General features: G+C 44.1%; 1 long non-coding RNA gene across 1 annotated transcript in view; it reads left to right on the forward strand.

Moving 5' to 3' along the window:
- The first annotated feature begins 2,775 nt into the window (after positions 1-2,775).
- The window catches only part of LOC147012872 (uncharacterized), a 128,699-nt gene continuing 116,045 nt past the window's right edge, over positions 2,776-15,429 (forward strand). Inside the window, exon 1 of the long non-coding RNA XR_015051100.1 lies at positions 2,776-3,041. This is a non-coding gene — a long non-coding RNA (uncharacterized LOC147012872). The remainder of the gene's footprint in view (positions 3,042-15,429) is intronic.

Below are 15,429 nucleotides of genomic sequence, written 5' to 3' on the forward strand. Positions count from 1 at the left end.
CTCTCATTCTCTCACCACAGACAGTTCGGTTGTCTTTCTGTCTTCTGCTGTCTCCTCCCTGGTCTTGCCTCCTCCCCCCCCCACTCTCTCTGCGATTTGTCCCGACAATATTTCCACAGGGTGCTCAAGGTCCACAAACAACACGCTTCTGGTAAAAGTACCAAAATCACAAATCACTGCTCACTTTCACTCTTTCATTCCTCTTTTTTCCTTACCTTTGGAATAAACTCCCACACTCTGTTGAATCCCATTCTTCCCTCCAGACCTTCAAAACAGCAGTTCACCAACATCTCTTATCGTCCCCCATCCAAAACCTTGATCTTTTCTACCCCCATTCATCCACCCCAAACACACCTCCTTCAAATTCCCTGCTTCCCTTCATGAAAGTCCCTGTAATGTCCATCTTGTATTCCCCATGTTCCCCGCTCCATCCCTCTCCCTCCACAGATCTCCTTATGTCTCTGTTCCCCACTGTTTTGTCCTTCCCACTCCCACCCCCCTTGTCTCATGCTGTGTGTTGTGCGTTTGCTCTCATTCAAGCTCTGACAAGGTACACAAATTTTTCGATCCTCCTGGAGGATCTTCTCGAAGTCTAACTCACGTTGTTGTTCTTCATCTTCTTCTTGTGGACTTTTTTGTTTCACAGCCTACAGTTTTCATCGAAACTTCCTGAAACTTGGCATATATATGTAAAAAATACCATGCGCAGACAGTAACCATCTCCGATTTTGAAAATTCCTCCTAAAAAAATCCTAGAAAAAAAAAAAAGGGAATCAAGCCAGGTATTAGCACAGATAATTTATCGCAAACCTGATACATCACAATGAGGTTATATTCGTTTTTATGACGTCATCATTAAGAGGACGAGGATCTTAGCTCATTTGAGCTTGTTTTTAAAATAATTAACAAAAAAACCCATGTGTAGCAAATGTGGTTCTCAATTTACCGATGGTGGCTTCGGATGAAGGTGTTGTCATGGGATGCACATCCATCTACTTAAAATTGGCATCATAATGACCAGAAACATTTTGCCCAAAAATGGTCCTGCATAATCCATGTGTATGTGCTCCCAAGATTTTTGGGGCCATTCCTAAGGATTGTATCACTTAGGGGTCATCACTGTAAGATTTTTTGGGGTCATCACTTGTCCAGTGATGATGCAGGCGACTTTCCGTTTGCCTGACATGAATTGCAGTTGTGAACTGTACTCTCGATATGTAAATCGACATTCGGCCAGCAATCATAGCTCCTCTCAAAGGCCTTCATTCGCATCATTCTTGGGTGCACGCACGTTGTGAAGCATTTCTAGCACTCTCGTTCTACCTGGTGGGGGAACTACGACCATAATACCCCACAAGATCGCACTATCTTGGACACAGTTCAGATTTGCGCAGTGAATACGCCTGGAGCCTTGTATCTGGTGAACCAGGCCAACCATTGGTTATGCAACGGCGCAAGCATGACAGAACTGGGTCATGATCCGTCCACTGACGAATCTCTTCAGCCGTTACTGGTGAAGAATCCAGGAATTCCATGAGTTTCAGGAGTGGGCACAAATCTGGGGCTTTCCCTAAATGTAAACGACTCATGGCATCAGCATGCCCCATATCCTTGCTTGGCTTGCGTGAGAAAGAGTAATCATATGCCACCAGAATTAATGCCCAGCGTTGTATCTTCGAAGAAACTAACACAGGAACTCCTTTGGTTGCACTGCAAAAGGACTGCAGTGGCTTGTGGTCGTTGGTGATTTCAAAATGCCAACCAAAAAGTTATGAATGGAATTTCTTCACCACGAAAACCACCGCCAAGCCTTCTTTCTCAATCTTTGAGTATTTTTTATGCAGAAGCAAGGCTGTGTGAGGCAAATGTGATCAGTTTCTCAGTTCCTTCTGGCATACAATGAGACAAAACTGCCCCAACGCTATATGGTGAGGAATCGCATGCAAGTTGTAGATCTTTCTTTGCATCATAATGCACCAGAATCTTGGAAGAACTTAACAGTTGTTTTGAAGCCTTGAAAGATTCATCTTGCTTTGGTCCCCCAATTCCAAATGACTGCTTTAATTAGCATAGTGTTGAGCGGAGCAAGTGCTATTGGCAGGCCAGGTAGGAAATGCCCGTAGTAGGTCAAGAGCCCCAGGTAAGATTTCAGTTATGACACATTCCTGGGAACATGAGCTTCCACCACTGCTCAAACCTTGTCAACTACAGGGTGTTCCCATTTACATCGATCCTGTTGCCCAGATACTCCACCTCCTTGGCTTGGAAAACATTTTTCTTTGCGAACAGTCATTCCTGCATCTGAAAGTCTGTGGAGCACTGTGTCCAGATTTTTCACATAGTTGGCCTCAGTCTCCCCTGAAATTAAGATGTCATCAATATAGACACTGGCATGGGGAACATCTTGCAGAAGGGTATGTATGCTTTACTGGAAAATGGAGGGTGATGAGAAAATCTGCAGTGGGTGGCTAGTATATTTAAAAAGGCCACGGTGAGTATTTATGGTTGTGCAATCCTTTGAAGCCTCATCCAAAGGTAATTGTAAGCACTGCTGCGATCAAGCTTCGTGGAAGTCTATCCTCCATTTAGGGTGGCATACAAGTCTTCAATCCGAGGAATTGGATAGCTGTCAAGTTTTGCCGCTGTATTTAAAGTAAGCTTATAATTACCACATATGTGAACTTGGCCATCACTTTTTAAGACAGGCACTTTTGGTGCCGCCCAGTCTGAGAACTCTACGGGTTCTAAAATTCCCTGCTTCTGTAGGCACCCAAGCTCGAGGTCGACCTTCCCCTTCATGTTGTAGGGCACTGACCGTGGTTTGAAAAACTTCCGCTGAGCCAATGGGTCCACATGGATTTTAGCAGTCATGTTCTTCACTCTGCCAAGTCCACTCCAAAAAACTTCCAGGTATTGTTCTACCTCAGGTTCGTGTGATGCTGATGCTCCAATGTGACAAATCTCAGCCCATTTCAGCTTGAACACCTTCAGCCAGTCACGCCCTAAAAGTCTTGGGCCGACACTGTCCACGATCATGAGAGGTACGGTGAATAATTTTGTTTTTTTATATGCATTGTCGAGGCTCGTATGAGAGATAAAATGACGTTTATACTCGTATGAGAGATAAAATTATGCAATCGAATTTCTGGCCATCATATTGTACATCAACAATCGATCCAATCACTTTGATCTGCTCACCTGTGTAAGTGCGTAAAACAACACCGGATTTGTGCACTGCTGGGGATTTATCCCAGATCTCTTTGTCCAATTTTGCACTTATCACTGAAACGGAGGCTTCTGTATCCGTCTGCATCCTGACTTTTTTTTACCATCTTTGAGAAAATCTGCTACCAGGAGGTGGATTCCCCTATTCCCGGAAAAAAACACTACACATGGTATAAACGTCATCCGAATCCTGCACGTCATCAACCTCAGAGTCACGTTGAACCATGTTTGTTGCGTGTTGCCCTTTCTGCTTCCTAAATCGCATACTGGACCTCTTTATAATTCTACAAGCCTTGGCAATATGCCCGACACGGTGGCAGAAATTGCACTCAGTGTCCTTAAATCCGCATTCGTCAGGTGCATGGGATGAACTGGGACATCGGAAACAGGCTGCAAAATTTATATTTGAACTTTGACCACTGTCTTCGTTTCTGGGGTCACAGTTACCTTGGTTGCCAGTGCTGGTCATACTCTTGGACTACTTGTACTGTTGATTATAGACCCAAACTCTTTATTGAATTATTATTGAATGAGAAGGAGCTCTTTGTTGAAAAGTTTACAGCAATAGTAATTTTTAATGTAAACATGGCAAAGTTCGAAATTAAGAGGTAGAAGTGCACTTGGTAACATTGTCTAGAAACCAGTTCCAGTGTCAGCTCCATTGTCTTGGGTCACGTGACCCGTAATGAGCACGTGACCAGTAGTGGGCAGACAGAGCTTGCATTGACCGACTCTATTTTGTTTGGTTTATGAACAATTTCCAACGGTTTTGTGATTTTTTTCCCCTGGGATATTGGCTTCGAGTTCCAGCAGAATGTAAAACTGTGGCTTTGTACGCCACCTGGAAGGTCCTAAACATTTATATCAGCGAGTCAGTGATTAGAAGGAGCTTTATATATTATTAGATGTACAAACAGAAGGCAAGTACATCCATAAAGTATGTACAGTACAATTACAATGCGAGTACGTCAACAAAATACTTTCTAGAAAGCACACAAATACCACACAAAACAAGTCCTGACGAGGGTCTGCCATCTTTGAATGTTCTTTCAAGTGATATAATTAGTTGTAATTATTACTCAGAGGGAAGTGGGTTAGGTTTAGTGTCGTGTCGAAGTATGACCAGAGATTCATAAGCTTTGTTTGTACTGTTTGGTGTTCCTCCTCTTACCAGGTGATCCAAGACAAAGTGATGATAGATTTCTGTGTTCCAATGATGTACATTTGTACCATCTACATTTGTTTCGATTATGTCCTCACAATGTATGGAATACATGTACGAAATACATGAAATACAACCTCCTCTATGAACAACAGATATGTTGGAAAAAAAACAACCCCATAAGGGTTGAGTGTGTGTGTGTTTTTCATCTACACAATGTTTATATATATCTTTGTATTCAGCAACACTTGAGTAAACCATTGTGTGTTACTGTTAAGAGTGATTCTTGTGGTCCAAGGTGATGGTGAACCATAATTATAGTGGAATTCTCTTGAAGGCTTTTGCAGTACATTTACCTGTACATTATCACGAGAAAGGTGCCTCTCTTGTTCAGCCAATGGAGATTGCAGCACATGGACTCCTAAAGGAGATCTGGGACTTTCACTGCAGTGATTGTGTGGTCACGTTTCAAAGATTCAATCACCACCAACATGTCCCTGCAGTGCCATGTGGAAGAAAGTTTCCATAATCTTGTTTTGAAGCTTTGAGCCAAGCAGTCTACCATGGTCTGATTATACCATGGTCGTGCGTACACTGTGTCTGGGGACGTTTGCTGCTCGGGTCACTGAGACCGCGTCAAGACTCATTGCTACTCACAAAGCATGACAGAAAGTCCTCCAAATACATACACTATATGTTGGAAAATACCTAAACATGCAGTCATTTCTCCTGTTGCACACAAGGCTAAAGATAAGACATATTTGAATACTCTAGTCCATAAATCGTAATGTACCGATCAACCATTGGTGGTATTTTTGCGAAATACTATACCATAATGGACTTGATATTATTTTCATTGAATCCAGTTCAGCTCTTTCAAATTGTAATCATGCTCACCTCTTTCTCCTTTTATCATAATGTTTGCCCCCTTGAATATGTGGTGAAGTTGTTTCATTATTTATTTACTCGAATGTTCACATGTAGCATCATTGTATATATTCAAATATGTTGGTGGAGTCTTAGTTGTCCAGGTTATTGTAAAATAACGTCTGTCCTGCAAAATATAGAATCTGTCGCTTCAGACTAAAGTATGTGAACTTCGGTCTGGTATGTCCCTTTTGATTTTACAAGGGTCAAAGTGGATTTGGGGAGGTTTGGGGACATATTGCAAAAGTTTGTTTCTTCTTCCTTTTCAATGTAAAGTATTGTGATGGTTCTGAGAAGCACCACCCAAAGGCAAAGGCACACAACATGTTGCGATTCCTGAGATAGTTATTTAATTATTACTTGTTTTAGATAGCCTTTCCCTTATGTATCATGGGTTTTACGGGTCAATATGCATTGGGTGGGATTAGGAAGATGTTTTTCTCCATTTTTTCCCAACTTTAATTCCCCGCACACGAATCTCTATCACACAACCAAACACAAACAAGCACATCAAGCACACACAGCTAATTTGCATACGCATGCCAAATTCCGGTTTGAATCCTGTGCCACAATCCAACTGACACATCACTTCAACCCTCACCACACTCTACACACAAATGCTACAACGATCACACAACATCAAGAATTTTTTTTCTTTCTGGAAGGCTGACTTAGCTGTGCCTGGATGGCCTTGAGGGTTGTGGAGTCGTGGCTGAAACCCTAATGCTATCCAGGGTCCTCCTGATGACGCAATCTTTGCTCTGTACTTCTTCGGGTTCCTTCTTGGTCTTCCATTTCATTATTATCACTCCACTTCATAAAAACATTATACAAGCTCACTGTACATTTGTCATTGTTCAACAACCACGGCGCCTCAACCACAGCAAACCACCATGCCACCTGAACAACAACTCACCCACCATTCAGCCTCTACCACGATCACCACACAGTCACGAAAGACCCTCACCGCCGCTTTTAGTGTAGTGGGAGCAATTAGTGCAATGCACCGACGACAGACACTTCAGACCTGGACATTCAGATGTCTGTAGCTTGAAGTGCGAGTTTGTGCTAATCACCATATAACAGCTTGTATGAAACCTTGACACTCTACTTGCTTGTGACCCCTTTTTGTGTACACTGTCGAGACTCGTATGAGAGCTAACACACAGAATGTACAACAAGGGGAGCAGGAGACAATAGGGGCGGAAGAGCGAAGGACAAAACAGTGGAGAACAGAGACATGAGGAGAACTGTAGAAGGGAGAGGGATGAGGCAGGGGACACAGGGTAAACAAGATGTACACTACAGGGACTTTCAGGTCCTGACACGACAGGGAGTTTCAGGACGGAAAGTAGGGAATTTGAAGGAGATGGGTTTCGGGAGTGTTAACATGGGTGGAAAAGATCGTGGCTTTGGATAGAGGAAGATAAGAGGTGGTGGTGACCTGCTGTTTTGAAGACCTGGAGGGAAGAGTGGGATTAAAGAGAGTGTGGGACTTTGTTCCAAAGGTGAGAAAAAAGTGGAATGAAAGAGTGAAGGTGAGCAGTGATTCTTGATTTTGGTAGTTTTTCCAGAAGGGGGTTGCTGGCAGATCTGAGCACCGTGCGGACATGAAATCAATGCGGAATATGGGGAGGGGATATCGCAGATAGAGCGGGGCGGGGGGGCGAGGCAAGAGAGGAGATGCTAGAAGATGGAAAGACCACTGACCTGCCTGCAGTGAGAGAATGAGAGACTCAAAGACCCAGCCTCATTGTGAGAGATGCCAATGATCCAAAATGCCTTGGTTTCCACAGCGTGAAGCCGAGAAAGGTTCGAGGTGGAATCACCAGCCCAGAGGGGAGAGCAGTACTCCATCAGGCTGCAGCCGAGAGCGTTTTATGTGGTCATGAGCTCAGGTGGGCCAAGGAAGGACTTTGCAGGACGGAGGATGCTGAGTCGGCGACTGGCTTTGGAGGCCAGCTTGGAAATGTGGCTTTCCCAGGAAAGATCATGGCAGATAGTGAGACCCAGAAGCTTGCATGGAAGGACTTCTTCAAGAGGATTGTTGAGAAAGTAGATGGAGGTTGGGGGGGGGGGTTCCAGATGGTCGTTTCGGAGAGACAAAGTGAGACTATGAGATTTGTCAGGATTGAGAGACATGTTGCACGTGTTGGACCAGCTTGTGATTTTATCCAGATCTGCAGAGAATGAATTAGCTGCTGCCATGCCAATCTGAGGGATGACAAATGGTACAGCAGAGAGTGGAGTCATCAGCAAAGAGATAAAGAGGATTTTCCATAGAGTGAGTTAGATCATTGATGAAAACCAGAAAAAGAACAGGGCCGAGAACACTGCCTTGAGGAACTACTGACTTGGCAGGAAGAGCGGACGAGAGAACTCCATTAAGGGCCATATTTTGGTTGTGACAGGAGAGAAAGTTTGCGAGCCGTGAGTGGAGATCTCCTTCGATACCATAGGAAGAGAGTTTGGTGAACAGGACAGGGATTCCAGACCATATCGAAAGCATGTGATATGTCTTGGGAGAAAGCTCTGATTTCATGTCTGGCATTGAGTATCTCCATCCATTTTTGGGAGACCAGAAACAGCATATCCAGGGTAGAGTGTCCTGGTCTGAATCCAAATTGATGGTCAGAAATCAAGCCATTGGAGAAGCAGAAGGATTGAATGTCAGCAGCGATGATGGATTCCATCACCTTGCTGATGATTGAGAGAAGGCTCATTGGTCTGTTGTTGCAGGGATCTGTTTTTGCATCTTTTTTATGCAGAGCAATAATGTTTGCTAATTTCCAATCAGATGTCAGATGACCTTTAGCAAATGAGAGGGTGAATAGAAGAGAGAGCGGGTGAGCAATAGCAGCAGAGGATTTTAGGACACATTGGCTGATGTCGTCTGGACCGGTTGCAGAATATGAGTCGAGGTTTGACAGGGTCGAAGCTCTCCACTGAGGCGAAGCTATCCACATTGTCAGGAGAAAAGTACATGTAGTCCAGAAACAGCTGGGTGTTTTTGGGTAAGGTGGGTACAGATAGTGATGGGTTTGGGACACAAGATTTAGAAGCAAACACGGAGTTCAGCCATTCAGCCTTTTCACATGCAGTGTAGGCTGAGTGGCCATTTGAGGTAATGGAGGGGAAGCTTACACGAGAAGCAGACTTAACTCGATGCCGCCAGGATTTGGAGGAGGGAGACAGGTTTGAGAGTTCAGACTTGAGATTAGAGAGATGTTGTTTTATGGCTCTCTTGAGGGTCGACACACTTGTTTCAAGGTTTGTTGAAGGAACTGAACTGATATTGCCTTCAGTTGCATTTGTCTTCCATGAGGTGAAGGCAAGTTGTTTCAGACCAACTGCCTCACCACAAGCTTCCCTGAACCAAGGGTGGGAGGAAGGGTAGGACAACTGAAGATGAGATGGGATAAATCTGTGCATGAGAGAGAGCAAGTTTCTTTGAAAGAATTCCCAGGACGTGTTGATGTAGGAGAAAGTAGAGATGGGAGACCAGTCTAAAAGTTTGATGGCTGCTTGAAGTCCCTGACGGTTGTCCTGAGTGAAATGCCAGACTCAACGGCGCTCAGGTGTTTCTCCAATATCATCCAGGGAGGTGTCTACTTTGACAAGCATGTGGCCAGATGAACCGATTGGAGTGGAGGAAGAACAGCAGATATTTTCAGGGAAATTGGTCAAAAATCACATCCAGAAGAGATGGAGTACCTTTGGTTGAGATCCGGGTCAGGAAGTTGACAGATTGAGTCAGTCCCAATTTGTCGCAGAAGTCTTTTGCTGAAGTGTCATGGCAGGTGAGAGCGGTACCCACACCAGCCAACTGGCATGATGACAATTGATGTCACCACATATGAGGAAGAGAGAGTTGGGATGAGAGGATAATAGTTGGTCAATGTTTTCACATCTTTGGAGAGCAAGATGTAAATAGAGTCATCACTGTTTGGTGGATGGTACAACACACAGATAATCAAGAGGTGGGATAAGACAAGAAACAGAGGGTATAGTCGGGAGGGATAGAAAGCGGGTAGTAGAAAATGTGAACAAAATAAGAACTGATTGGGGTTGGGATTCGAATCCAGGCTACACAGAGTGAACATGCGTACCTCTCAGCTTTCCTGCCATGATGTGGCGATTCTGTACTTTAGAACTGAAAAAGCTCTTTTTTCTCAATGTGATCACGTAATTTATTTTGCCTTTCTACCTCCGGTGTAGAACCACAGTATCGCAAATGGAAGTTGAAGAATGTGCCAAGTTGAAGAATCATGCAATGCACGGAACGTTTGAAGAAACTTTTCAAAGAGAAAAGTTTTTTAAAGTTTTAATTTGTATTTATCTATGCCGAAGTGTCGGGTCATATAATGGAAGAACAAAAAGGGGAAACGTCGTGGAAAATATAATTCCACATTTTCAGCGAGACAGCCACCGCCTGTTGCACCGCAGAACAACACGTGGACACGCACTAGAGTAGCCCTGAACTTTGTTCAAGTTGAGCCACATACAGTGAATATTGTAGAGTGCTGGCTTAAGCACTCCAACCAAACTTAAGAAACAGCTCCCTTGGCACGCAGTTGGCAATCTCCGAACCGTCATATTAAACATACACCTCCTGGAGATGCCTAAAATGTCAAATATGTCCAAATTGGATAAATGAACACTTTTCTCAGAGTCAGAACTGCTTGTGAGTTCGATTCTGGAGATTAAATGTTGTAAGTCTCCTAAATTTAAGAGATACTCATGGTGATCGAATGTGCAGAAATGAAATAAAGTGACGAACGCTGACGTCTTTGGGCATTTTTAAGCATTGCAATGTACGCAGCGATTCACAGCTCTGATGAACAGCCATTTGATAATATGAGTAAGGAAAGTAGAGAAAAAAAAGCTATATCATAAAGAAATCGTTGCGGCCTGTTCCAAGTCAAGGCAAGAGTAAACAGGCCAAAAAAACATGGCGGCTTCAGACCACAGCGATGTTACCTCAGATACACTTTAAAACCCCAGGGAGCGAGGTGGCCGAGGATCACCTGATGAAGGATATAATTAAATAAGGCCGTTAGTTATCTTCCAAAGGGGTGTTTTAATTAACCCAAACACCCAATTTTCAGTCTTGCACTTCCTTGGGGTTTTCTTGGTGTGCATGCAAAGTTTCAGGCTGCTAGGTTTCATGGTTTTGGAGTTATGGAGGAGACACACTGACACACACACACACACACACACACACACACACACACACACACACACACACACACACACACACACACACACACACACACACACACTTCGACATTTATTGGTATAGATTACCTTCTTGCGATCTTACTCTTTTCTCACTTTATGAGGATATTAATTCATTGCGATCTTACTCCTTATCCACTGTATTAGATTTTACTTCTTGTCCACTTCATTAGGTTATTACCTCATTGTGATTTTACTCCTGAACCACTTCATTAGAACATTAGTTAATTGCAATTTTACTCCTTACCCACTTTATTATGCTATTACCTTATTGAGATCTTATTAGGATATTACACCGTTCCACTTTATTAGGATTATAGCGAGCCATCATATTCAGCCTGTGGCTGCTGGTTGCATCATTTTCTGGGGGCACAGCTGTGCCGCTGATGCAGTGCCCTCTATTACCAGTCCACTGTTACTTATTTCACTGACCTCAAAAGGATGACAGGCTATCAACCCCACCTGGTGTTAATTCAATAACTAACAGGGGCTCGAACTCAGGACACTAAGATCTTAAGCCAACACCAGGCTTATTTTGATTATAATTCTTGCGCACGAAATTAGGATAGGTATACATATATATGGGGGATTAACTCCTTACCTAATAATATTTGGCAAAGAAATTGAAAGGCCAAATTTATTGTTATGTGACTTGATATATATATATATATATATATATATATATATATATATATATATATATATATATATATATATATATATATATATATATATATATATATATATATATATATATATATATATATATATATATATATATATATATATATATATATATATATATATATATATATATATATATATATATATATATATATATATATATATATATATATATGTGTATATATGTATGCATATATATATATATATATATATATATATATATATATATATATATATATATATATATATATATATATATATATATATATATATATATATATATATATATATATATATATATATATATATATATATATATATGTATATATAGAAGCCTGGTGTTGGCGCAGTGGTTAGGGCAGCGGCTTGGGATCCAAAAGGTCCTGAGTTCAAGCCCCGTTGGGCCACTGAATTAATACACCAGGGGGTTTACTCAGCCTGTCATCCTTCCGAGGTCGGCAAAATGAGTACCAGTATACTGGGCCGGTGTATACCCCGGTTAAAATAGGTGTACCATATCCCTGTGTCGTAAGAGGTGACCAGGGTTGCGTCAGGAAGGGCATCCGGCGTAAAACATGTGCCAAATCACTATGCGCATCATACGGATGATCCGCTGTGGCGACCCCTAACGGGAGCAGCCGAAAGAAGAAGAAGAAGAAGATATATATATATATATATATATATGTATATATATATATATATATATATATATATATATATATATATATATATATATATATAATATATATATGTATATTTTGTTACGAATCTGGCAGCCATGAGCACCCAACATTCAGGTCCCCGTAGCTCAGGTATTTCCTTAAGTAAATGTGGATAGATAGCTCCCTTTCCCCTATGTCTAATGGGAATTAAGTGTACGTGCGCTGTGAGTTATTTTTGCTGTGAGTTATTTTGTAGTTAGTTTCTTATATTCCCCAACAACCCCAACAACAACACCAACAACAACGGCATCCTCCCTGGCTTCCTTCCACCATCGACCTTTCTGAAGCACATACGTGCCGAGCGCCTGTGGGCGGAGTTCCATTCGCAACCGACGCATTGGCTCTGCTCCAGCGTCGAGCAAAACGTGTTGCCTTCAGCCAATGGGCAAAGCACGAGCGACGTACGCCGTGTTCCAGCCAATGCGGAGGCACGTCGCCCGAAGAAGGAGGAATGCCTCGCAGGGGGGACGGGCCGCGAGGATGCTCGCCACGCCCCCTGGACGAATCACAAACGGTGAGCGGATCGCCTGAGACGAACCGGCCAATTCGGAGGCGAGTTGCATCGGGGGGGGGGGAGGGGGGATTAAGAGAAGCACGGGTGTGCGCGAAGAGGTCCGTCTTTTTCCCTTGAGCCTGTCCCGCAGAGCATCGCCTGCCTGCGAGTCTGTCCCACGGAGAATCACTTGCCTGTCTTGTCTGTCTCGTCACTTGCCGGAGGTGTGTACTGGAAACTGATGCTGCCCTCTGTACCCGGTGCTTGCAGCGGCATCGAATTGCGGGTTCGAGTCCCGCTGAGCCGGATCGTCAAGGGCCGCACGAGGCGAGAAGGTCCAAGCTAGCTTCTTACTTCCAGCTCACCTTCCCTCCGAGCTGGGGGTATCAATAAAGACCCGACGGGGTCCATTTCGTTTCGGGCGTGTGTGACTGGTGTGGGCCAGTCCTTCAAGTAGCACCTGTATAAATGCTTGTGTCTAAATTTCCATTTCTTTTATATTCGGTTAAACCTGCCCTTACGTGCTCCCCTCATCCCGTCCCCCCCCCCGATTATTGTAAATAAATTCCCCCCCTTATTGAATGTCCCAGCTCATCCTTGTTCTTTCTATCATTGGTTTGCCATGCTGCGAACGGGAATTAGGAGGCCTCACTGTTGCCATAATCGTGCAATTGGCCGGGAGGTTTCTGGTACTCTCCGCTCGGGTTACAACTTGGATCCGGCTCGGTAACGGCCCGGATCGCGCAGATCCTGCCGAGGGTGAATTTCCCCGGTAGTTTGACGACGTGGGTAATTAGGTATATTGAAATTGGCAATTGATCCAACCCCACGTGGTCGACCTATTGGCGATCTTCGGTCCGATAAGGGACCGGTGACCTTTCGGATTTATCTGAAAGGTACGACCTAAATTCCGGGTGTTCGGTTGAGCCAACTCTACTGCTCCCCCTCGCGGTCGTGCTCGCCACCCATACCCGGCCCCACAACAATATATTTTTTTACTCCTTCCTTGGAGATATATATTGTTACGGTTCTAGGAACCGTATGCATAAAACATACAGGTGTCCCAAGTCAGTTATGCCATGAAGTATATGTGTAGACAGAACCCCTCCTTGTGTGTTGGGGGAAATTGAAGGGGTGCGTTGCGATGTTTTTTTCGTTCGGGTAATAAATCTTAATATCCCATCCTCCATTGCCATCCACGGTTGCAGCCTTCGGTTCGCTGGCAACAACGTACCACGGTCCACCTGTTATCTCTGGAGGCTCGTTTTTCCGAGACAGAATCTTCACTGTCGAAGTTCCTATTTGGCTTCTCCAAATGCTCCAACTCTTTCTTGATGAGTGCACACGCGTGGAGTGGGCGGGCCTCGCCGGTGCCTGGCCGAGGCCCCGCCCAAAAAGGGCGGACACATGGGAGCCCCGTCCAATCAGGGCGGACAGTGACGTCCCTTTTGACCAAGGCCGCGCCCCGCTGAGGGAGGTCTATAAACCACGACACCATCCTCAGTCTTGAGTTCTTTGGGGATCATTCGTTCAGTTCTTTGGGGGTCGCTCGTTCTGTGCTTGGAGGTCGGAGAATTCGTTAGTGAGTGCTTGGAGGTCGGAGTTGGTTGGAAACGAAGGGGTTCCCGCTGCTTGGCTCTGCTCACGTCTCACGCCGACGGCTCAACGACTGGTCCCGGCCCACTTGAGCTCCTCCCCGGACCAGAACTCCACACGGGCGGCTGTGGACCTGACTGCATGGTTAAAGGTCCCCTGACACACAAAAGTACTGAAATTTCATTCATATACGTCCTATAAGAGTTTTTCATCGTGATTTCAGATCTGACAATGTTTTTTCACAATACTCATTCTGTAAAATGTAAAATTAAAAAAACAAACCTCTTCGGGAACGCCCCTAAAAATTCTCCTGAAAGGGGCGTAACCAACATGACGTCAACTACAGGATTACAAAGGCTGCACGTAAATTACTCGGGTTGGTGGTCTACGTGATTCTATTGGCTTTCTGTGTGTTTCCACATTCGATTGGTCGACTCAATCGCTTCGTTCATTTCTGCTTTAAAAAAAAATCAAACATTTGGTTTTGAATAATGGATGACATGGACTTTGATTTGTCTGGTAACGACAGTGAGTGTTGTGAGAGAAATGAAGGATTTTGGTCTGAATCAGATGGAGAATTGTCGGATAACGTAGTCACGGGAGGTGAAGTTCAGGCAGCTGGAAAAGAAGTACGGCCTTACCAATTCGAGCCCGAAGCAGGACAAGCAGAGGAAAATGGCGATGAAATTCCCGAAGTTCATGATAATCGGGAGGACATCGAAGGAAGATTTGGCAATAACAACTGGTTAGACTAAATCCTATTCGTAATTCCATTATGTAAATTCCACTTGCATACTGCTCGATATCAGAAATATTTTAGTGAGGTTAGGTGACCAGCGCAGCATAGCGGACATGTTGCACTGCAGCGAATAGATCGCAAGCAAGGCCAGCGCATGTCATCGGACGTATCTCTGCGCGCATAAAACAAAGCAATCTCGCTGTCCAGATACGATGAAAATTTGTGTGCAGAACACACCTTGTGACACAATTGTCTCGAGTAGTCCGATAAATCTGACGCTCTGTTGCATTTTTATTTATTTTATTCCTACTGTTGTCATGTAGCACCAGTAGAAAACAATAAGCCTGGTGTTGGCTTAGTTGTGAGGGTGGTGGCTTGGGATCCCAGGGTCCTGAGTTCAAGCCCCGTTGGCCGCTGAATTAAAATACACCAGGAGATTGACTCAGCCTGTCATCCTTCGAGGTCGGCAAAAAATAAGCACCAGTGTACTGTACTGGTAAGGGGGAGACTCCATCAGCGTCATAGCCGCGTCCCAAACAATGACGCAACCAACAGCCACAGGGTGCACTAGAGAGAGAGAGAGAGAGAGAGAGAGAGAGAGAGAGAGAGAGAGAGAGAGAGAGAGAGAGAGAGAGAGAGAGAG

The sequence above is a fragment of the Eptatretus burgeri genome, chromosome 14, assembly GCF_056783735.1.
Source record: "Eptatretus burgeri isolate ZD-2024b chromosome 14, Ebu_testis_v1, whole genome shotgun sequence".
In the NCBI taxonomy this organism is placed as follows: Eukaryota; Metazoa; Chordata; class Myxini; order Myxiniformes; family Myxinidae; genus Eptatretus; species Eptatretus burgeri.